At 40.7% G+C, this 23,459-nt stretch overlaps 1 long non-coding RNA gene and 1 other non-coding gene across 2 annotated transcripts in view; both read left to right on the forward strand.

The window, feature by feature from the left end:
* Window positions 1-23,459, forward strand: part of LOC132117468 (uncharacterized) — a 38,376-nt gene that overhangs the window by 9,625 nt on the left and 5,292 nt on the right. The window lies entirely within an intron of this gene.
* trnaw-cca (transfer RNA tryptophan (anticodon CCA)) lies at window positions 8,384-8,455 on the forward strand. The gene has a single exon. It is a non-coding gene; the product is annotated as a tRNA-Trp (tRNA).

Below are 23,459 nucleotides of genomic sequence, written 5' to 3' on the forward strand. Positions count from 1 at the left end.
GGTAGGGCCGCTGTCGCATGATGGTTCCTGGAGGCATGCGTACGTCATGCTGAAGTACGTGGGTCTGCCCGGGTCGTGGGGAGAACACAGAGAATTGACCGACCAGATGTTGGAGCTCCGTCCTCTTGGCGGCCGACAGTTGGGGGCTGATGTCAACAACCACGGGAGAGACGGCGGCGAGTGCGGCGACCTGAGTCCTCGTTCCCTCCCAGCGCTTCAGGAGATTAATGTGGTATAGTTGACTTTCCTTCCTTCGTCCAGGCTGGCGTACTCTGTTAGTCACGGGCCCCACTTTCTCCGTGACGATATATGGGCCTTGCCATTTCGCGAGGAATTTACAAGCTGCTGTGGGGACGAGAACCAACACGTAGTCACCTGGCTGGAACTCCCGTGGTTGGGCCGCCCGGTCGTATCGTCGACGTTGGGCTTCCTGGGCTGCTGTCAGGTGTTCCCGGATGAGGGGCATGACGCGGTCGATCCTCTCCCTCATTTCCCTCACGTGCTCGATCGTGGTCCGATGGGTGGTCGGCTGCTGCTCCCAGGCCTCTTTGGCGACATCGAGCAGGCCAGCAGAAGAGGACATATGGCAGCATTTGGTCCCAATCCCGTCGGTCGTCCGCAGACACGCGACGGAGCATCTGCTTCAACGTCTGGTTGAACCTTTCGACCAGCCCATCGGTCTGAGGGTGGTAGACGGTGGTCCAGAGGAGTTTCACCTTAAGGAGGCTGCAGAGATCAGCCATCGTCCGGGACATGAAGAGGGTGCCCTGGTCAGTCAATATCTCTTGGGGGATGCCGACCCGGCTACACAGCAGGAAGAGCTCCTGGGCGATGGCCTTGGAGGTAGCCTTGCGCAGTGGAATGGCTTCGGGGTACCGGGTCGCATAGTCCACGATGACCAATATGTGTTCGTGCCCCCGGGCGGACTTTGGCAGCGGCCCTACTAAATCCATTCCTATTCGCTCAAAGGGCACCTCGATGATGGGCAGTGGAATTAACGGAGCTGGGGGAGGAGTATGAGGCGACGTCCGTTGGCAGTCCGGACACGCTTGACAGAAACGTTTGATCTCCGCCTCCATGCCAGGCCAGTGGAATCTGTCTCGGATCCGTTGGGTAGTATTCTGCGCCCCCAGGTGGCCAGCCATCGGATGGGAATGGGCGAGCTCAATAACCATCTGTGTCCTTGTGTGTGGGACCACCAGCAGTTTCACCTCGTCCCCTCTCCGCTGCGCGACACAGTACAGCAGGCCATTCTGGACCACAAAGTGTGGGGTCGGGTGTGGGGGTGGATGGACCTCCTTTCCCTCAAGCACCCGTACTTGCTTCCAGCAATATTTTAGCTGATCATCCCCGAGCTGCTCCTCCACAAATTTTCCCCCACCCCTCCCCTGTTGGAATACATCATAAAAAAGTTTAGAACTTTGGGGGGGGACTCACCATCTCAGGCGCTGTCTGAGGCCAGGAGGGCAGGGTTCCGTCGGGGAGCTCGGTGGAGGTCCTTTTTCTTCGGGCGGTTCTCGGCAGGGCTGGCAGGCTGGGTAGCTTGGGTGAGTAGTTGCTCCAAGCCTGGCCAGTCTCTCCCCAGCAGCACGGGTACCGGCAAGTCCTTGACCACGCCCACTTCCAGGTCACCACTCGGGTAGGTACACTCTGGGTGTCACCGTGGATGCAGGTGATGGATATGCGAGCTTTGGTTCCCACCCGTGGGGGAAATATAGAGGACTGGCTTACGGCGCTCCCGGAGTCTAGCAAAGCTGTAAACGGTCGGCCGTTGATGAAAACCTCGGCCTGGGGGGCCCCTCGCGGTGGTTCCAGATGAACTGCACAGCCTGCCAGCCAGGGGCGATTGGGTGAGGGCGGTGGCTCAGTTGGCACGGGCTCATCCTGTATGCCGGGAACCGCCGGCCTGCTGACTGCGCGCTGGGTGCCCTCTGGCGTGCATCACTCCTGGTACACCCTCCGGGGAAACGGCGGTGCTCGCTCCCCAGCCTCTCGTCGTAACGTCGCCTCTGCTAGCTCGACTGCCTCGACGAGATCTCCTACGGTCTGCGGGTTCCTCATTTCGGCTGCCTGCCGAAGGGGGCGTGGCAGGGCATGCAGATACCGGTCCACGACGACGCTTTCGGCCACTTGGGCAGCGCTGGGGTTCCCGCTGAGCAACCAGTGATGGGCGAGGCGGTTGAGTTCGGCGGCTTGGGCACGGGCTGGCAACCGGCTGTTATACTCCCATGTCCGGAATAATTGGGCCGCAGCGATGGGAGACAGCCCTACACGGGCCAGGATTTCCTTCCGTAGTTCGTCGTACGATTCTCTTTGGCTCGCTGGCATGGAGAAATAGGCCTGCTGGGGTTCCCCTGTCAGCAACGGGGCCAGTATCTGTGCCCAACTTTCGCGGGGCCAGTCCTCCCGAGTGTCTACGGACTCGAACATGCCCAGATAATGTTCCACGTCGTCGTGGACGGTCATCTTCGGCAGGAGCTGGGTGGCTTGAGGGCGGGGATCCGGCAGCGGAACCCGCTGGGCAGCCGCGAAGCGGAGAGCGGCGACTTCACGCTCCGTCTCTCCCTGCCGAGTAGCCATATGTTGCACAATTTGCTGCTGTCGAATACTGATCTCCGTCAGGTGTTTAAGGAGTTCCTCCATGGCTGGGGGAGGAGTCACCGCCTGACGAAACACAGAGAAGGGGACAAAAAAAATACAAACAAACCGGTGAGTAACTGGAGTGGTGATGCCGGTGATTCTTCAGCAGTCTGCCCGCATTCTCCACCAGTGTCGCGGGCTGAAGAATCACACGGCAGGCTGTGGCGAAAGTTTAAAGCCCCGGAGGGTGTATTTATTAGTGGTTGTGAACGTGAAGGTGCCAGAAGTGTCCGGTGCTCGTCCTCGGTGCTGCGTGATCCTGTTTGCCGGCTGGCTGAGTGCAAGGGGAATCGGTGTCCGGTGCTCAGGTGGCAGGCTGGTCGGTCATTCGCTTTCTGGAGAGATAAGAGACACAACATTAGCTGGCGATCTTCTGGAGAGCTTTCTCACCCGTGTCTTCTCGGGTACAGCTTTTGTAGTCCTCGTCTGAGCACTTTCAGCTGGGGCCGATCAGCCCGCGGTGATTGTGTGCAGGTGGATCTCCTCCATTGCTAGGGCGACGCTGATAGGTGCCCGGGACACGGCTCACACACACACACATATATATATATATATATATATATATATATATATTTATATATATATATATATAAAGCATTTTTTTCAGCATCATTACTCCAGTCTTGAGATCCTTCATAAATCACTCTAATATGATGACAAGATACACTTTTATTATTATCAATGTTGAAAACAGTTTTGCTGCATATTTCTGTAGAAACTGTGTTGTGTTTTATGCCACTTCTGGTCAATTTAATGCATCATTGCTGAAAAAAAAAAATATTGAATTGAAAAAATACTTTCTGTTGTGCTGCATAATAGGATTTTCTTTTTCATGGAAAATACATGCTACACTCTTTTATAATTCAGCATCTCAGAAGGCCGTAGAATTATTCCTTCATATGTTCGAAACATGCTTATGATGCTTTAAGCTGCATGTAGGCTGCTCACTAGATTTTGGAACAGAGTTGCATTTGTTGATTCATATAATTAGCAGTTGAAAATAAGACAAGACATGCATTTTAGTCATTAAACTGATTTCATAAGTATGTGTATAGAACTTTACACAATACAAATCCTTCCAAAGCAGCTTTACAAAAAATAGTAAAGCGCCTCACAAACCCTCTGTGAAGAATCCAAAGATGACAGTGGCAAGAAAAACCTCTGTAAGATCCCTAAGCTTACCTAAAACTTTAACACTACTCTCTTGCTGCCATGCATGTAACAATGGAGCAAAATAGTGAATTGAATCCCAATAGCGAATTTAAATAGCAAGAGATTACCTGTGAGAAATCAAGACATGAGAGACTGTGTCCAGCTGCGACAGAGCTGGAATTCTGGCACAGGCCACACATTGAGACAATCGGCTTAGTCTGTCACAGACACTTGGGAAATCTTTACTTTTGCAGCTGAAGACTTGTCAGATTGTGGAGAATCATGCTGCCGCTGGCACAAAAATCTCAGCGCACAGGAGAGACCATCAGAAGGAAAGGTACAGACAGAGAAACTGTAACAATATACTGGAACGCTGGACTGTGCAAGCACAGAATGGTTTTTGTTTATTGGAAAATAAAATAATACCTTTTTCCCCACAGTGTTTTCACCTTCTAAATGATTACACTACTTGTGCAGTCACATTCTATAACTGTAGACTACAATTTACAGATGACTACGGTGGCCGAGACAGCTCAACACACTGCAACTTAAGAAAACACATGCAAATTGAAAAAACATCAGCAAATGAAGAAAACATCTTCATCAGTTTGACAACACAAGTGTTGCAAATCATCACAACACATGCATATAACGAAACGCGCTGCAAATCATCACAACACATTCATATAACGAAACGCGCTGCAAATCCTTCACAACACATGCATATAACGAAACGAGCTGCAAATCATCACAACACATGCATATAATGAAACGCGCTGCAAATCATTCACAACACATGCATATAACGAAACACTGCAAATCCTCACAACACATGCATTAACGAAACGAGCTGCAAATCATCACAACACATGCATATAATGAAACGCGCTGCAAATCATTCACAACACATGAATATAACGAAACGAGCTGCAAATCATCACAACACATGCATATAAAGAAATGCTGCAAATCCTCACAACACATGCATTAAGGAAATGCGCTGCAAATCATCACAACACTTGCATAAAACGAAACTGCAAATCCTTCACAACATATACATATAAAGAAACGCTGAAAATCCTCACAACACATGCATTAACGAAACACGCTGCAAATCCTTCACAACATATACATATAAAGAAATGCTGCAAATCCTCACATTAACGAAACGCGCTGCAAATCATCACAATACTTGAATACAACGAAACGCGCTGCAAATCCTTCACAACATATACATATAAAGAAACACTGCAAATCCTCACAACACATGCAATTAACAAACGCTCTGCAAATAGCACTGGCCACAATGGAAATGTTTCAAAGACCTCAAAAAGTGTCGGACCCGACTTGGATTTGTTTTTCGTGCAGTGGCTGCTCAGTGGAGTTGTTGGTAAACTGAAAGATGAGTTTTTTTTTTTATGGTGTTTTTTAAACACCGTGATTCCTTTATCTTTTGGATATTATTAGCCTAAATAAGCTGAATAATTACATGATTAAATGTAATACGTTACTTAAGATGGCTAACTTAAATATTCTCAACTAAATATAATTTCAAGGTTAATGAAAATAAATTTGCAATGCTTCATTAAGCATTGTTTCTTAATGTGTATGTGCTGTGAGGACTTGCAGCGTTTCTTACTTTATATGTGTTGTCAAATATTTGCAGTGCGTTTCGTTGTATGCAAGTGTTGTGAGGATTTGCAGCGCGTTTCGCTATATGCATGTGTTGTGATGATTTGCAGCTCGTTTCGTTATATTCATGTGTTGTGAGGATTTGCAGCGCGTTTCGCTATATGCATGTGTTGTGAAGTATTTGCAGCGCGTTTCGTTGTATGCAAGTGTTGTGAGGATTTGCAGCGCGTTTCGCTATATGCATGTGTTGTGATGATTTGCAGCTCGTTTCGTTATATTCATGTGTTGTGAGGATTTGCAGCGCGTTTCGCTATATGCATGTGTTGTGAAGTATTTGCAGCGCGTTTCGTTGTATGCAAGTGTTGTGAGGATTTGCAGCGCGTTTCGCTATATGCATGTGTTGTGATGATTTGCAGCTCGTTTCGTTATATTCATGTGTTGTGAGGATTTGCAGCGCGTTTCGCTATATGCATGTGTTGTGAAGTATTTGCAGCGCGTTTCGTTGTATGCAAGTGTTGTGAGGATTTGCAGCGCGTTTCGCTATATGCATGTGTTGTGAAGTATTTGCAGCGCGTTTCGTTGTATGCAAGTGTTGTCAGGATTTGCAGCGCGTTTCGCTATATGCATGTGTTGTGAAGTATTTGCAGCGCGTTTCGTTGTATGCAAGTGTTGTGAGGATTTGCAGCGTGTTTCGTTATATGCATGTGTTGCGATGATTTGCAACACTTTTATTGTCAAACTGATTAAGATGTTTTCTTCACTTGCTTATGTTTTTCAATTTGCATGTGTTTTCTTAAGTTGCAGCGTGTTGAGCTGTCTCGGCCACCGTAGATGACATTTTTGTATGCCATTAAAATTACTTTTAGAATAACTTTACATTAATATGTTAACCAAAATAATTTGTTTGTTTTTTCTGGGAACTTTTTAACTGCAAGCAGACATACATTATGGTACAGTACAAATATTTTGAGTGTCCCTTATTCTGTTAGAATAGAAAAATAAATTAATTGCAAGGCTGTAGAGAACAGTGAACTATTGCAGGCTTATATACTGAGGTTTTAATTACATTGTTTTAATATAGTCAGTCATGAACTAAAGTGTCCCGGTCTAAGGCATGAAACTCCAGGGCTGAAAATGAGTCCCACTCTGGCCCTGGACATAACCAACTGTTTTTGTAACTCGTGTGTGTTTTAAACTTGTGTAGGTGTGACAGTTTAAGCACAATAAGATGCGAAAGAGAACTTAATTTAGTACTCACATGCCGTGTGACAGCTGCTTTCTGTGTGCATGCTTCGGATATGCGCACTCAGAAAAACATATAGCTCTATCATAAATTTAAACTAATATGGTTTAAAATGCATGATTTCATGATAATCAAAATCAAACCTTTTTTTTTTTTTTAGCAGAGTATCTGAGGAACGAGCTGTAAATGCACAGCCCTGTTCTGGAAAAGGGGCGGGGAGCTGCAGCTCATTTGCATTTAAAGAGAAATGTTTCTGATTCCACTTAAAATCGGAATGTTTAGAGGGGCGTCACGTGATCCAGAGTGAGATGGCTGCCTGAGTTCTTTGCTCTGCTCAAATTTTCAAATAATATACATTTCCCTCTTCCGATTTCTCATTTAATTTTGTTGAATGGACTTATAATTATGTCAGACACACCTTCTGATACTGTTTTTCCTATTTTTGACTCGACGCGCTCACAGAAGGCTAAAGAAAAAGATAAGAAGAAGCCTACTCACAACGCACCTTTGGCTGATGCTAAAGTTAACGCAGCTGAATCTCACCTGGATATGTCACTGATATTATCAGAAATAAAGGCCAACAGACCACACCTCGATGGAATTACTAGCCATCTTGAGGGGATAGCCAATTGTGTGTATTGCCATCAGAATTCATTCTGTGCTCTCATCGAGAGAGTTACGGGCGCTGAAACTCGCTTGGATGAAGCCGAACAGAAGATTTCATCTGTCGAAAATTTGGCAGCAACTACTGAAGGGCAAATGACCAGCTTGAAGGTGATGGTAGATGATCTCTGGATGATTAACTTTGACTTTTATTTGAGATCTGCACCTTGACTTTCCGAGGAAAAAAACTGACGATTCCATTGGACATATAACGTTACAATATACCCTTGTAGGTTTGTAAGGTTTCAAATATCCCGTATACGGGGCTGGTATGAAAGGGTAGTTCTTTATTTTTTATTTCAAACGTGTTTATTTATTTTAACAATTATTATCTCAATGGTTTCATCTACAAGTATTACTGTTTTATGTTTGTGGCGGTGGCTGTGATGGGGCCGTATAACTTGGTGGTATTATGGTTTCAGCTGTTTTAAGGCTTCTTGTGTTATTTTGTGATTTCTTGATATCCTCTGTGCCTCATCATTTGAAGATTGGGTCTTGGGGGGAGGGTTTTTCGTGTTTGTTTCATGTTTTACTTGTGGTACTCTTTTTGGTTTGGTATCTCATACTAACATAATTTGTTGTACAATTTTGCATGTTATCACTCTTATGACTCTACACTTTTCTGTATGCAGAAAGCAAATTAGTAACTTGGAACGTGAAGGGAATTTTTACAAATCCCTTAAAAAATAACATATCTATCACCCTACTACAGGAAACTCATTCATATGATAAAGAACATATGAAGTTGAAAAGAGATTGGGTTGGTCAGTTTTATTTTTCTTCATTCACGTCAAAAAAGTAGGGTACTGCCATTCATCTTATTCATAAAAATATCCCATTTATTCTCGAGCATGCAGATTATGATTAAGAAGGTGCTGATTTGTGTTGATTTCTGGTTTAATTCATAGCAGACATATCACTGTAAGAAATGTATATGCTCCAAATACAGATTGTCCTAATTTTATGTCTTATGTGGTCCTAAAACTTAATCAGCATTGCAAGAACATTGTTTTTTGGGAGGTGACTTCAATTGCGTACTTGATGGAAATTTTAGTCCCCGTGGCACAACGGTAGCGCGTCTGACTCCAGATCAGAAGGATGTGTGTTCAAATCACGTCGGGGTCAAGCCATCTCTTCTTGGGGAAGTCGTGGCCTAATGGTTAGAGAGTCTGAGTTGCAATTGAAGGGTTGTGAGTTCGAGTCTCGGGCCGGCAGGAATTGTGGGTGGGGGGAGTGCATGTACAGTGCTCTCTCCACCTTCAATACCACGACTTAGGTGCCCTTAAGCAAGGCACAGAACCCCCAACTGCTCCCCGGGCGCCGCAGCATAAATGGCTGCCCACTGCTCCGGGTGTGTGTTCACAGTGTGTGTGTGTTCACTGCTCTGTGTGTGCACCAGGATGGGTTAAAAGCAGAGCACGAATTCTGAGTTGGGGTCACCATACTTGGCCATATGTCATGTCACTTTCACTTTTCACTTTCACAATTTAGATAAATCATCATTCCGGGTTTCAATTGGCTGTAAAATCCTCACATATTTTGTGCAATACTTGTAAGAATCTTGGCCTGGTGGATATTTGAAGAGAGCTGCATCCTAAAGACAGAGATTCTACACTCTTTTTTAAAACAGAAGATGATTCATTATTGGCAGGACAATCAGAATTTGCCAGTTTCCCCAGCTTTAAAATGGGATGCTGCCAAAGCCACGATACAAGGTCACTTTATTAATTATGCTTCTTTGATGATGAAACTAAGAACCCAAAAAAGTTAATTATCTGGAAAAACAACACAAAAGATTCCCAAATCAAGACAATTGTATCTTGTTAAATAATGCCAGACCCAAGCTTAATCTATCATGAAGAACATGTAAAAAAAAAATATATATATATATATATATATATATATATATATATATATATATATATATATTATTTTTTCAGTAAACAGCATTATTACGAGTTTGGAAACAAGCCAAGTCAACTTTTACTAAGGAAGTCGCCAAGTTTGTTTTACTAAGGAAGAAATTCGGCAATCTATACAATCTATACCAACTGGTAAAGCTCCCAGCCCAGATGGGTTTCTGTTAGAGTTTTATAAGGAGTTCTAGCCAGAGCTTTATCCAATTTTAAAGCAAGCAATAAATAGTACTTTAGATTCAAATTCTATGCCTGTTCTATCCCTTAATCTTGGTCATTGGCGGTCATCAGCTTGCTTCTGAAAAAGACAAAGACCCAGTGAACTGTTCTTTTTATTGCCCAATTAGTTTACTCAACGTGGGTTGTAAAATTATAGCTAAATCTTTAGCTCGGCGGTTCAAAACTGTTTTGACTTACATCGTCAACCCAGATCAGACAGGTTTCGTGAAGTTCTGATATGGCAATGATAATATTTGTATATTTGAGTGTTGAATATTATAGATCATTTAAATGTTACCAAGGAACCTGCCTTCACTGTATCTCTCGATGCCGAAAAGGCATTTGATAGGGTTTGGTTAAACTTTTATACTCTAACCCTATGGCTCAAGTTAACACTAACCGAGTGTTGTCTGACAGATTTTCAATAAGCCGAGGCTGTCGTCAAGGCTACTCACTCTCATTATTGTTATTCTCTTTGGTTCTCGAACCACTGGCTGTTGCTGTGAGAACTAACACTAATATACATGGTTTTAAAATAGGTCTAGAGGAACATCGTATATCCCTTCATGCAGATGATGCTCTGCTCTGTCTCAAATATCCTGAGACCAAATATATTGAAAAATATAGTAATTTCTCAGAATATAAGATTCATTTTGACAAATATCAAGCTTTCTATTTGCACGTTCCCTCTAAAGCCATTACAAAATCCCCTTTTAATTTAGCACTTTCAGGATTTCAAAATTTGGGAATCAATGTCAAGCCTAATTTGGTCAATTTGTATAAAGCCAACCATCCGCAGTTAACGACGAAAATTTATCAGATTGGTCGTATCTTTCAAATTCTTTTTTTTTTTTTGACAGGATTAATGTCATAAGAATGAATATTCTTCCGAGATTGAATTTTTTTGTTCCAAAATTTGCCATGTCACTTAAGTACAGATTTTTTTAAAATATTAATTCTTCAATTTCAAAGTACATTTGGAATCACAAAAAACCTAGACTCAAATTTTCTGTTTTGATGAAATCAAGGGGAACTAGGTGGGGTTTTGCTCCCTAATTTTCAGTTATGTTTTTGGTCTGCACAAATCAAACACATGCAAAGTTGGTTTCTCAAAGTTGGATTAAATATTCTAGATGCTTTCCTAGACTGTTATGCTCACTGCCATTTATTCATAATATTCAAAAAAATTAGCCTCTGACTAATATTTGCACTGTGTCGAATACTCTTTTGGTGTGGATGTTAAGAAATATTTAGCTATTCCAAATAAGTTATCTTTTAAGTCTCCTATTGCACTCAATCCTGATTTTTCTCAAATCATAAATAATATTGGTCTTCTGACCAGGAGGCTGAGAGGACTGTCTGAGTTTGGTCATTTATTTGATAATGGTCAACTGAGGTCATTCCAGTCATTAAAGCACAAATTTAACCTGCCCAGTAATAATTTGTATAAATTTCTTCAATTGCGGCACTTTTTTGAGTCAAACTCAAAAGAAGGTAATATACGGTTTGTTCTTACTGAAATGGAAAAACAGCTTCTCTCTTCATGTGCTCTTAAGAAGAAGATCTCTGAGTTATATGCTTTGCTGTCTACAGAGGTGTCAAGTAACGAAGTACAAATACTTCGTTACCTTACTTAAGTAGAAATTTGGGGTATCTATACTTTACTTGAGTAATTATTTTACAGACGACTTTTTACTTTTACTCCTTACATTTTCACGCAAGTATCTGTACCTTCTACTCCTTACATTTTAAAAATAGCTTCGTTACTGCTATTTCATTTCGGCTTGTTTTCATTCTGGCTTGTCATCATTCAAAAAAAAAAAAAAAACCTATCCAGATAAATCGCTCCATTCGGATGGATTGAATTGGATTGTGGTTGGATGAGAAGTATAAACATATACCATTCCGACATCCTATTGGTTTGTATGCGATCCATCGCACCTGCACATGACACAAATCACATCACACTCCAGCAAGGACATTTTTGGGTTCGTTTATCAAAAAATATATTTCTTAAAAGTAGGGTTGGATATGGAACAGGTATCCGATCGCCTCAGAGTCAGTCCCCTTAAATTTCATATGAAACCGGTGTCATGAGGGTATGGAAAGCCTTTGTAACATTTAATTTATAAGCTGTACTACTATCTTTTTTCAAGTTACTAGTACTTATTTTTTAGATACTAGTATCTTTTCCATTAAGTACTAATACTTATTCTTTATCTACTAGTGCTTATTTTTTAGGTACAAGTGCTTATTCTTTAGGTACTAGTGTCTTTTGTAAACTTACTAGTATTTATTCATTAGATATTAGTACTTAATCATTAGATACTAGTGCTTATTTATTAGATAGTACTTATTAATTAGATACTAGTACTTATTTATTAGATACTAGTATTTATTTATTAGACACTAGTACTTATTCATTAGACACTAGTACTTATTTATTAGATACTAGTATTTATTTATTAGGTACTAGTATTTATTAATTAGATACTAGTACTTATTTATTAGATACTAGTATTTATTTATTAGACTAGTACTTATTCATTAGATACTAGTACTTATTTCAATAGTGACTAGTAACTTTTATATTGTTACTAGTAACAAATTTAAAAAATTTGCTATTGACTTCTATGGGGATCCATCATTGACATATCAACTATTGAGTTTTGACTAGTATGTATTCCACTAGTGACTAGTACTTAATTTTTATGTACTAGTTGTTATTCATTAGGTACTAGTGTGTATTTTTTAGAAACTAGTACTCATTCATTAGATACTAGTACCTATTAAATAGACACTAGTACTTATTCATTAGATACTAGTACCTAATTAAATAGACACTAGTACTCATTCATTAGATACTAGTACCTATTAAATAGACACTAGTACTTATTCATTAGATACTAGTACTTATTATTAGATTCTAGTACTTATCAATTAGATACTAGTACTTATTTTTTAGATACTAGTACTTATTATTAGATACTATTACTTATTCATTAGGTACTAGAGCTTATTTATTAAAAACTAGTTCTCATTCATTAGATACTAGTACTTATTTAATAGATACTAGTACACATTTATTAGATACTAGTATTATTCTAAATGTTACTAGTATGATTTTTTATTTTACTAGTAATTTTTTTGTTGAACTCTACTGTAGCCATTTGGACTAGTCATAACATAAGACGAGTAAAAAAGCAGATCTGACTAGTAAGATAAGAACAGTTACTAGTAGTGATTAAAAAAGGTACTAGTGTCTAAAGAATAAGAACTAGTACCTAATGAATAACTACTAGTATCTATTAAATAAGAACTAGTATCTAATGAATAAGTACCAATATCTAAAAAATAAGTACTATCTAATGAATACTTACTAGTAATATTTAAATAGATACTAGATACTATTGCAATAATTACTAGTCAGAAATTAAAAGATGATATCAAAAACAGAATAACTCCCTGTTCGTTTGGAGATATCTTCAACCTCATTAAGAACTAGTAAGAATGCATTTGGAGATATCTTCATTTAAACAGATCATTACATAAACATGAGTACCTCTCCACCGTATAATCAGAGTCCACGTGGTAATACAACACGCAGAATAAATTTGCATTAGGATTGCGTTTTAAATTTTATTCTCATAAGAATACGCGCGATGGTTTGAAGAGCAGAGATAAAAGCATATATTGTCACAGTCATTGTTTATTTTCATCAAGTTTCATCAGTAAAACGTCTATCTGAATGTTATTCAGCTACATCTACAACGAAAGCTGAATTTTCTGGAACTTCATCAGTGAGTCTCACTTGTGGAGTCTCTGCGCGAGGGCGCCTCCGGCGACAAGTGTGTATTAAAAATAAATTCATTGAGTACTCATTATTGCTGGCAAACCCCTAATTTGAGTAAAAATATCTAAAATAATTAAGAACTTTGAGGTAAAAATGTGCAATTCCTTACGTTCTTCTCCGGGGTAAAGAAGTGTGCATTTTTATGCAGCTATATTTATTATTATATTTATTCTTATAGGCTTCTCAGTTTTGTATATTATAGTGAAATAATTATTACAAAAGTAAAGTTCCTTATTTTGTTTAGTGTTTTTATTTAGAAATAATAACCATAACCATTATTAGTTTTATTTATATATATACACAGTACAGACCAAAAGTTTGGAAACATTACTATTTTAAATGTTTTTGAAAGAAGTTTCTTCTGCTCATCAAGCCTGCATTTATTTGATCAAAAATACAGAAACAACAGTAATATTGTGAAATATTATTACAACTTAAAATAATAGTTTTCTATTTGAATATACTTAAAAAAAAATAATTTATTCCTGTGATGCAAAGCTGAATTTTCAGCATCATTACTCCAGCCTTCAGTGTCACATGTAACATCCAGTCTATCACATGATCATTTAGAAATCATTCTAATATTCTGATTTATTATGAGTGTTGGAAACAGTTCTGCTGTCTAATATATTTGTTGAATAAAAGGTTAAAAAGAACTGCATTTATTAAAAAAAAATAAAAAATTCTAATAATATATATTCTAATAATATATTTTCTTTACTATCACTTTTTATCAATTTAACATATCCTTGCTGAATAAAAGTATTAATTTTATTTTAAAAAAGAAAGAAAAAAAATTACTGACCCCAAATTACTGACCAGTAGTGTATATTGTTATTACAAAATATTTATATTTAAAAAACATAGCTTCTTTTTTTTTTTTACTTTTTATTCATCAAAGTATCCCAAAAAAGTATCACATGTTCTGAAAAAAAATTAAGCAGCAGAACTCTTTCCAACTTTGATAATGAATCATCATATTAGAATGATTTCTAAAGGATCATGTGATAATGATCCTAAAAATTCAGCTTTGCATCATAGAAATAAATGATAATTTAAAGTATAATAAACTTAAAACAATTATTTTAAATTGTAATAATATATCACAATATTACATTTTTTTCTGTATTTTTGGTCAAATAAATGCATGTCACGATCGGGATACAGGAAAACACAGGGAGAGATCCAAATGCAGATATGTCTTTTATTAGGGGTAATCCAAATCGTAAACAGTCCAGGCAGGGGTCAAAACCAAAGTAGCAATCCAACAACATAAACACAAGGGCAAGAACAAGACTTCGAATATGTTGTGATAACTATAAGGACTCCGTGACACATACTAAGACAGACAGGGTATAAATAAACAGGGAAATGACAAACGCTAATGGGGAACGGGTGCAATGATTAATGATTAGTGACAGCTGAGTGCAATGAGAGGACAGAGATCGTGGGTAATGTGGACATCTAGTGTGTGTTACCCAGGGAACACAAACCAGACACTGTGACAGTACCCCCTCACTACGGAGCGGCTACCAGACGCTCCAAGACATGACTGACAAAACAAGACCAGGAAGGAGGTGGACAGGTGGAGGCTCAGGGGGAGAGACAGAGGGCCAGGAAAAAAAAATGGGGAAACCAGAGACCAGAGGAACATGTAAAGCGGGGAACAGAGACCAGAAGTGCAACACCAAACAGGGCGACCAGGAGGGAGGTGGACCGGTGGAGGATCAGGGGGAGGGACGGAGGACCAGGCTTACAGAGGGGAACAGGGACAGGAAGTGAACAACAACAAAAAAAACAACAATAACAACACAACAAGAGATCAGGGTGGGTCAGGGCGTTCAGGGACCCAGGACCGTGCCGACCGGGCAGGATTCCAGGGTGGAGCCGAAGACCACCATATCCGTGTGGTCGAGACAGAGGCCCACCCAGGAGGCGCAGAGGACCACCACGTCCGTGTGGTCGAGACCGAAGCCCCCCAGGGCGGAGCAGAAGACCACCACAACTGTGTGGTCGGGACGAAAGCCCCCCAGGGCGGAGCAGAAGACCACCACGACCGTGTGGTTGAGACCGAAGCCCCCCAGGGCGGAGCAGAAGACCACCACAACCGTGAGGTCGAGACCGAAGCCCCCCAGGGCGGAGCAGAAGACCACCACGTCCGTGTGGTCGAGACCGAAGCCCCCCAGGGCGGAGCAGAAGACCACCACAACCATGTGGTCGGGACGGAAGCCCCCCAGGGTGGAGCAGAAGACCACCACATCCGTGTGGTCGAGACCGAAGCCCTCCAGGGTGGCGCCGAAGACCACCACAGTGGGATCGGACTGACAGGAGAGTAAGTCTGGTTGGGCAAGTCTGAAACAGAGAACATGAACAAGTTAAGGGTAGCCTCCGTGGCCACGACAGGATCAGTCGGGCGCTCAGAGAGTTCGACTGAGACGTGACGAGGCTCTGGAAGTTCCGCAGAGGCGAGGAAAGATTCTGGTAGATCAGCCGAGACGTGGGGAGGCTCTGGTAGTTCCACAGAGATGTGGAGAGACTCTGGTAATCCCATGGTGTTCAGACTGGATTCCAGAAGATCAATGCTGACTTGACTCTGCTCATGAAGATCATTGGTGACTTGCATTTGTTCATGAAGATCAATGGTGACTTGCCCTTGTTCATGAAGATCATTGGTGAGTTGCATTTGTCCATGAAGATCATTGGTGATTTGCATTTGTTCATGAATATCATTGGTGACTTGCATTTGTTCATGAAGATCAATGGTGACTTGACCTTGCCCATGAAGAACACTGGTGACTTGACCTTGCCCATGGAGATCAATGGTGATTTGACCTTGTTCATGAATTTCACCGGTGACTTGGCTTGACTCCGGAGTGTCAACAGTGACTAGCCCTGACTCTGGAAGGTCAACGGTAACTAGCCCTGACTCTGGAAGGTCAACGGTGACTAGCCCTGACTCTGGAAGGTCATCGGTGACTAGCCCTGACTCTGGAAGGTCATCGGTGACTAGTCCTGACTTTGGAAGGTCAGCGGTGACTAGCCCTGACTCTGGAAGGTCAACGGTGACTAGCCCTGACTCTGGAGGGTCATCGGTGGCTAGCCCTGACTCTGGAAGGTCAACGGTGACTAGTCCTGACTTTGGAAGGTCAGCGGTGACTAGTCCTGACTTTGGAAGGTCAGCGGTGACTAGCCCTGACTCTGGAAGGTCATTGGTGACTAGCCCTGACTCTGGAAGGTCATCGGTGACTAGCCCTGACTCTGGAGGGTCATCGGTGACTAGCCCTGACTCTGGAAGGTCATCGGTGACTAGCCCTGACTCTGGAGGGTCATCGGTGACTAGCCCTGACTCTGGAGGGTCATCGGTGACTAGCCCTGACTCTGGGAGGTCATCGGTGGCTAGCCCTGACTCTGGAAGGTCAACGGTGACTAGTCCTGACTTTGGAAGGTCAGCGGTGACTATCCCTGACTCTGGAAGGTCAGCGATGACTTACCCTGACTCTAGAGAGTCCATGAGCACCTGACTCGACTCTGGAGGGTCCACGGGAACCTGACTCGACTCTGGAGGGTCAACAGGAGCCTGACTCGACTCTGGAGGGTTAACTGTGGCTGTCATTCTGTGCAGAGGCACTGGACAAGCAGCCATCCTGTGCCATGACTCTGGACCGGCGTCCATCTTGGGCAGGGGCGCTGGGCCGGTGGCCATCTTGGGCAGTGGCTCTGGGTTGGCGGCCACCTTGTGCAGTGGCAACGGGCTGGCAGCCCTCTTGTACTGTGGCGCTGGCTCAGCAGACGTGACGTGAACAGTCTCTGGATCAGCAGACGTGACGTGAACACTCCTGGGAAACTCTAGGATCTTGTTCAGCATGGAAAAATAATCCAAGAATGTCTCAGCGGCCATCTTGGGCAGTGGCGCTGGGCTGGCCGCCGTCTTGCATCGTGGCGCGGGGCTGGCGACCACTTCGAAGGGGGGTCGAAGGGGGGCCATGGTGGAGAGCGATGCTGAGCCTCCTCTCGACCACTCACTCGTCGGCGACCTCCCCAGGTCCCGCGAAACACGACCAGGCGGGTTCCCTCGAATTGGTTCCTTCTCTCCCGCTCGGTGGCTGGGGAAGAAACATCAGAAGACATACTGCTGGATCTCGTGTGTGAGATCCAGCTTTGCATCACAGAAATAAATGATAATTTAAAGTATAATAAAAAACTATTAAAAACAATTATTTTAAATTGTAATAATATATCACAATATTAAATTTTTTTTCTGTATTTTTGATCAAATAAATGCATGTCACGATGGGCATACAGGAAAACACAGGGAGAGATCCAAATGCAGATATGTCTTTTATTAGGGGTAATCCAAATCGTAAACAGTCCAGGCAGGGGTCAAAACCAAAGAAGCAATCCAACAACATAAACAGACATAAAAAGACAAGGGCAAGAACAAGACTTCGAAAATGTCGTGATAACTATAAGGACTCCGTGACACATACTAAGACAGACAGGGTATAAATACACAGGGAAATGACAAACGCTAATGGGGAATGGGCTGAGTGCAATGATTAATGATTAGTGACAGCTGAGTGCAATGAGAGGACAGAGATCGTGGGGAATGTGGACATCTAGTGGTTACACAGGGAACACAAACCAGACACTGTGACAATGCAGGCTTGATGAGCAGAAAAAACTTATTTCAAAAACATTAAAAATAGTCATGTTTCCAAGCTTTTGGTCTTTACTGTATATATATATATAAAACATTGGGCAAAATTGTGCAGCCCTTCAAGTACAGCAAACCTGGTGTTTTATTATTATAATTTTTTATTAACACCTTTTGGCATTCTTTTCAAATAAAGAAAATGTTTGTCTGAAAACCACAAGGTTTGGATTTTGGATGTCCTGTACAGAATATTAATGTAAAAACATTCAGTGTCTGCAGCACCAGTGCTACAGTCATGCCCAAAAATATGGACAGCCTTGGTAAATATGATCAAAGAAGGCTGTGAAAATTAATCTGCATTGTTAATCCTTTTGATCTTTTATTTAAAAAATGCAAAAAATTCTAACCTTTCATTGAATAATAAGAATTTAAAATGGGGGGAAATATTATTATAAAATAAATGTTTTTCTCTAGTACACATTGGCCAAAATTAAGGACACCCTTTTATTGAATTATTTTTCAAACCTCCATTTGCCAGTTTAACAGCTCTACATTTTCTCCTATAATGCCTGATGAGGTTAGAGAACACCTGACAAGATATCAGAGACCGTTCCTTCATCCAGAATCTCTCCAGATCCTTTAGATTCCCATCTCCATGTTTGTGCTTCTCCTCTTCAGTTCACTACTCTCATTTTCTATAGGGTTCAGGTCAGAGGACTGGAAGGGCTATAGCAGAAGCTTGGTTTTGAGCTCAGTGACCCATTTTTGTGTTGTTTTTGAGGTTTGTGTTTGTATTATTTTACTGTTGGATGATCCAAACATGGTCATGAGTCTTTTTTTATATGTTACAGAGATTTCTTTTGAAAACAGAGATTTTTTTTATATGTTGGTATTTGATATAATCAAAGATGCCATGTGTCTAAACAAGATGTCTAGGACCTCCAGCAGAAATATAGCCCCACAACATATACAAATACAAATACAGCTGTATATTTCATTGTACACATGGTTTACTTTTTATCTCTGTGTTCACCAAACCCATCTTGAGTGTTTGCTGCTAAACAGCTCATTTTTAGTTTCATCTGACCATAGAAGCCAGTCCCATTTGAAGTTCCAGTCGTGTCTGATAAATGAATATGCTTTAGTTTGTTTTTGGATGAGCTAGGAGATTTTTTCTTGTAACCCTCCCAAACAACATGTGGTGATGTAGGTGCTGTTTGACCATACTATTTAAGGTTTTATGGCCCCGAGACTCTACTATTTTCTAATTCTTAATTATTGCCTCTAGCTCATTTGTTAAAGTTACTTTCTAATTTGTGAAGCTCAATTATCTTTTGCTGCACATCAGAAATATATTCTTTGGTTTTTCTCATTGTGATGGATGATTAAGGGCATTTGGGCTTTGTTTTCCCTCCTCTTTATATTTCTGTGAAACAGGAAGCAATGGCCGGATAATTTCATGTTCATAATCATGCTGGAGTGCTCAAAATTGTGAATATGACTGGGAATATGCCAGAATATGAGTTATTTTACTCATAAGAATTTCTTGGGGTGTTCTTAATTGTGGCCAATGTGTATTAGAGAAAAACATTTATATCATAATGATATTTCCCCCATTTTAAATTCTTATTATCCAATGAAAGGTTAGATTTTTGTGAATTTTTAAAATAAAAGATCAAAAGGATTAACAATGCAGATTAATTTTCACAGCCTTCTTTGATCATGTTTACCAAGGGTGTCCATATTTTTGGGCATGACTGTACATGAAAAAAATAAAAATAAATAAAGTTAACATACAGCTGGTGTATGATATTTAATGTTTTTACTGGAGGAAAAATAGGAAAATAACAGCTAATAAAATTGGTGTCGTATCTCCATCCTGCCAGCAGAGGTCACTCAAAGACCAACAAACACATTAGGCTACTATATTTATGAAATTACAGTTAAAAAACTGACAAAAATAAATTTTCTATGTGCTTGTGTAAAAAATAATTGTTTCTTTTCTATTTGGTTTTCTAAAAAAAAGTACATCCATCTCCTTGTTTCTGTTTCCTGTTTAATCTCTCTCCTATATGTTGCTGGCTCATTAATATTCAACATACAATTACCATACTGTGCAGAAATGCAAATTTAAAAAGTACTAGCATCTATTAAGTTCAGGATATCTCTGGTCTAAAAAGTTACTAGTAACTAAAAAATAAGTACTAGTTCTATTTTTTGTTAACACGAATAGTTTAATTAAATACTAGTCACTATTGGAATAAGCACTTGTATCTAATGATTAAGTACTAGTATCTAATGAATAAGTACTAGTAACTTTACAAAAGACACTAGTTTCTAATGAATAAGCACTAGTACCTAAAGAATAAGCACTAGTACTTAATGGAACAGATACTAGTGTCTAAAAAATAAGTACTAGTAACATGAAAAAAAGATACTAGTACAGCCTATAGATTAAATGTTGCAAAGGCTTGGCATACGAGGGAGCAGTCGGTTTCTCATCTACTGTAAAGTTTTCGCTTGTCACCGCTCATCACACCACAGCTGTTTCCTCCAGCGAAAATCTAGCCCTTAACACTAACATATAACACATACTTTAATTACACTTATTTAAATATACGTTATTTAATCATACGTACTTTATACATAACTACTGTGCAAAAGTCTTAGGCACATTAGTATTTTCACTTAAAAGAATGGTGTTTGGCCAGTTATTTATATATTTTGCTGTAGTGTGTCAGTATAAAATATCAGTTTACATTTCCAAACATTCATTTTGCCGTTGTCAGACTGCTTGTGCTATGGATTTATTTGAAATATTTGTAATGTTCTTTAATGTTATGTATAGGTTTTTTTTTTGTGTGTGGTTCTTTTTTTTAAGTATTGGTTCAGGCACCGTTTAGGCGCCGGTACCTTTTTAAAAGTATCGAAAAGGCACTGGACCCTACTTAAAAGTTATTATTTCTCCCTGGCTCATTTACCAACTGGGTGCTTTCTCTTCGTCCTCCACAAATTAAGCTACTGTAGGTAGTTCAGTAGAGAGACGTTTTAATAAATGATCGTTTGCGATTGACGACACGATTGACAATGTTGTGATAACTAGGCTGTACCAACTTTGTAACTCGTTAACCCCCCCACACTGGACATAGCAGACATATGTAGTGAATACAGGAAGCTATCAATCAAGAAAGTATCAGGATTATGAGTTATTTTTCATTTTTATTTTTTGATTAATCATTTGGATTAATCATTCATTTTGACAGCACTAATGTTTATTGGATATAGACAACCATACAAGAGTAACTGTTACTAAGCCTGCCATGGGTACACCAATGTTCTTGTCCATTGCCCTCGCAGATTCCTGCAGCTAAGCTTGGATGTACATTTACATTCCATTAAAGGTTATTGATGACATGCCTCTGAAGTTTGACAATAACAATACTTATAGGCAACTAGTCATCATATCTCTTGTCCTTTAATGTATTTGCATTGTACTAAAGTGCGTTCATTTTCAATGGGGATGTATGCGGCTGAAACATGTAGCCTAGTGCATCCCACTTTTTTCAACATGAACATTTTAATATAACATTATAGTCATTATGGCCTATGGCCTTTAGAAAAATGTTTTTTTTTGGAGGAGGTGGGGTAGTGCACAATAGGCCCCTGTGGCGCGGCCTAAGCTTTTGTTCTTAACTTTTAATTTTATACTTTAAGTAGTTTTTTAAACCGTTACTTTTACACTTTTACTTGAGTAAAAAGTTTGAGTTGATACTTCAACTTCTACAAAAGTCTTTTTAAACCCTAGTATCTATACTTCTACTTGAGTAATGAATGCCAATACTTTTGACACCACTGGCTGTCTAATGTTGGTCCTTCAACTTTTGACTCTTTGAGGGTCATATGGGGAAAGCACTTAGGAGTGGTTATCTGTTTGTGCATGTGTTTTCCCCAAAGGTGTCTAAATTTCGGCCCACGAACAAAATTATAAATTCATTCACAGGACTTTACCTTCATAAAATATTGCCCAATTCTTCTCAATTATGTTTCAAATGTAGGTCAGACATTGGCACAGTGATGCATGTGTTTTGGGATTGTGATAAAATCAAAGGTTACTGGATAAAGATTATTTCAAAAGACTATTGGAAAGACTTTTTTTCTCCAAATGTTTACCTTCTCAACTGTTAAGCTGGTCTGTGCCTTGACTACGACAAAGAAAGTGTACTAAACTTTTGTATATATTTAAATAAAAAATTTACATAACTACTATGTTCAACTCCTCAGATAACCTCATGTAGATGAGTAAGGTCTCTACCCTCTTTTACTTCTGGAAAAACTTAAGATCTGCATCAAAGATCTGATATTTTCTGGCGCAGTTGGTCTCTGTAGAACTTTATGGAAGATGCTCAATGATTGATGTATCTTTTTAATTATCGGTCTATAAAATGTCTCTGTTATTTATTTACTCTAATATGCCCTGTTGTATTTTTATTATTATTATGTATTATTATTATTTTGTCTTTGCATTTTATATGCTTATTTATGAACATATATATCCAAAGATTGTAAGATCCTTATAGGGATGTATCTGTTGTTATGAGATATCTGTACCACTGTGTTGTTATTGTCAAATAAAATAAAAAATAAATAAAAATGTTAAAAATGATATAATAAATGATATGTGGGGTACTTTTGAGCTGAAACTTCACATACACATTCTGGAGACACCTGACACTTATATTACAACTTGGATATGCTTAGATAGACTACCTTGAGTGTAAATTAAACGAGCCAATGCACATTGGTATCTGATTATTGCATCCAGCTGCCGCTGATCACAGCGTGATGGAAGATGCGTCAAGCACGCTCTTCGAGGGCTCTCGTGTTGGTAGCATGGCACTTCTCACGTGTCTGGGCATTAAGCACGCTTGGCTTTCCTGGACGAATAATGCTCCCATTGCAGGAGGAAGACCGTCTCGGTTTTGCGGACCAGACTCCGTTTCCAGCAAAGGGGCAGAGTGCCCGTGCCTATAGATCTGGTGAGAATTTCCCCTCCAAGGGGAAGCCCTCTGTCTACCGGCACCTCGAAACAAGTGGAGCTGTCGAGAGAGCAGGCTGGACCAACCAATGGTGATAATGCAAGGGGATATATGGGAGTCCCCCAGGTGGAGTGGTCGGTTGCAATGCAATTGTGTCCAAATGCAGATACCATTTGGCGGGGCAAACTGTTGCTTCCTTCCCGGGCCTGTAGGCATTAGTCGGCTCTGATTGGCAGTGCTTATACAGCCTGTGAAGAAACTGCCTTCGCCTTACATGCTATGGCGTTGTTGCATGTGCCCCAGGCTAAGGCACTGAGAGACCTGCACGAGGGTGGTCATGACCCGGAAATTCTCAAAGAACTCCGTACCACAATGGACCTCACGCTATGAGTGACGAAGGTTATGGCGCAGTCTCTGGGTCGTGTGATGTCCATTATGGTGGTCCAGGAGC

The sequence above is a fragment of the Carassius carassius genome, chromosome 36 (assembly GCF_963082965.1).
Source record: "Carassius carassius chromosome 36, fCarCar2.1, whole genome shotgun sequence".
NCBI classification, from domain to species: Eukaryota; Metazoa; Chordata; class Actinopteri; order Cypriniformes; family Cyprinidae; genus Carassius; species Carassius carassius.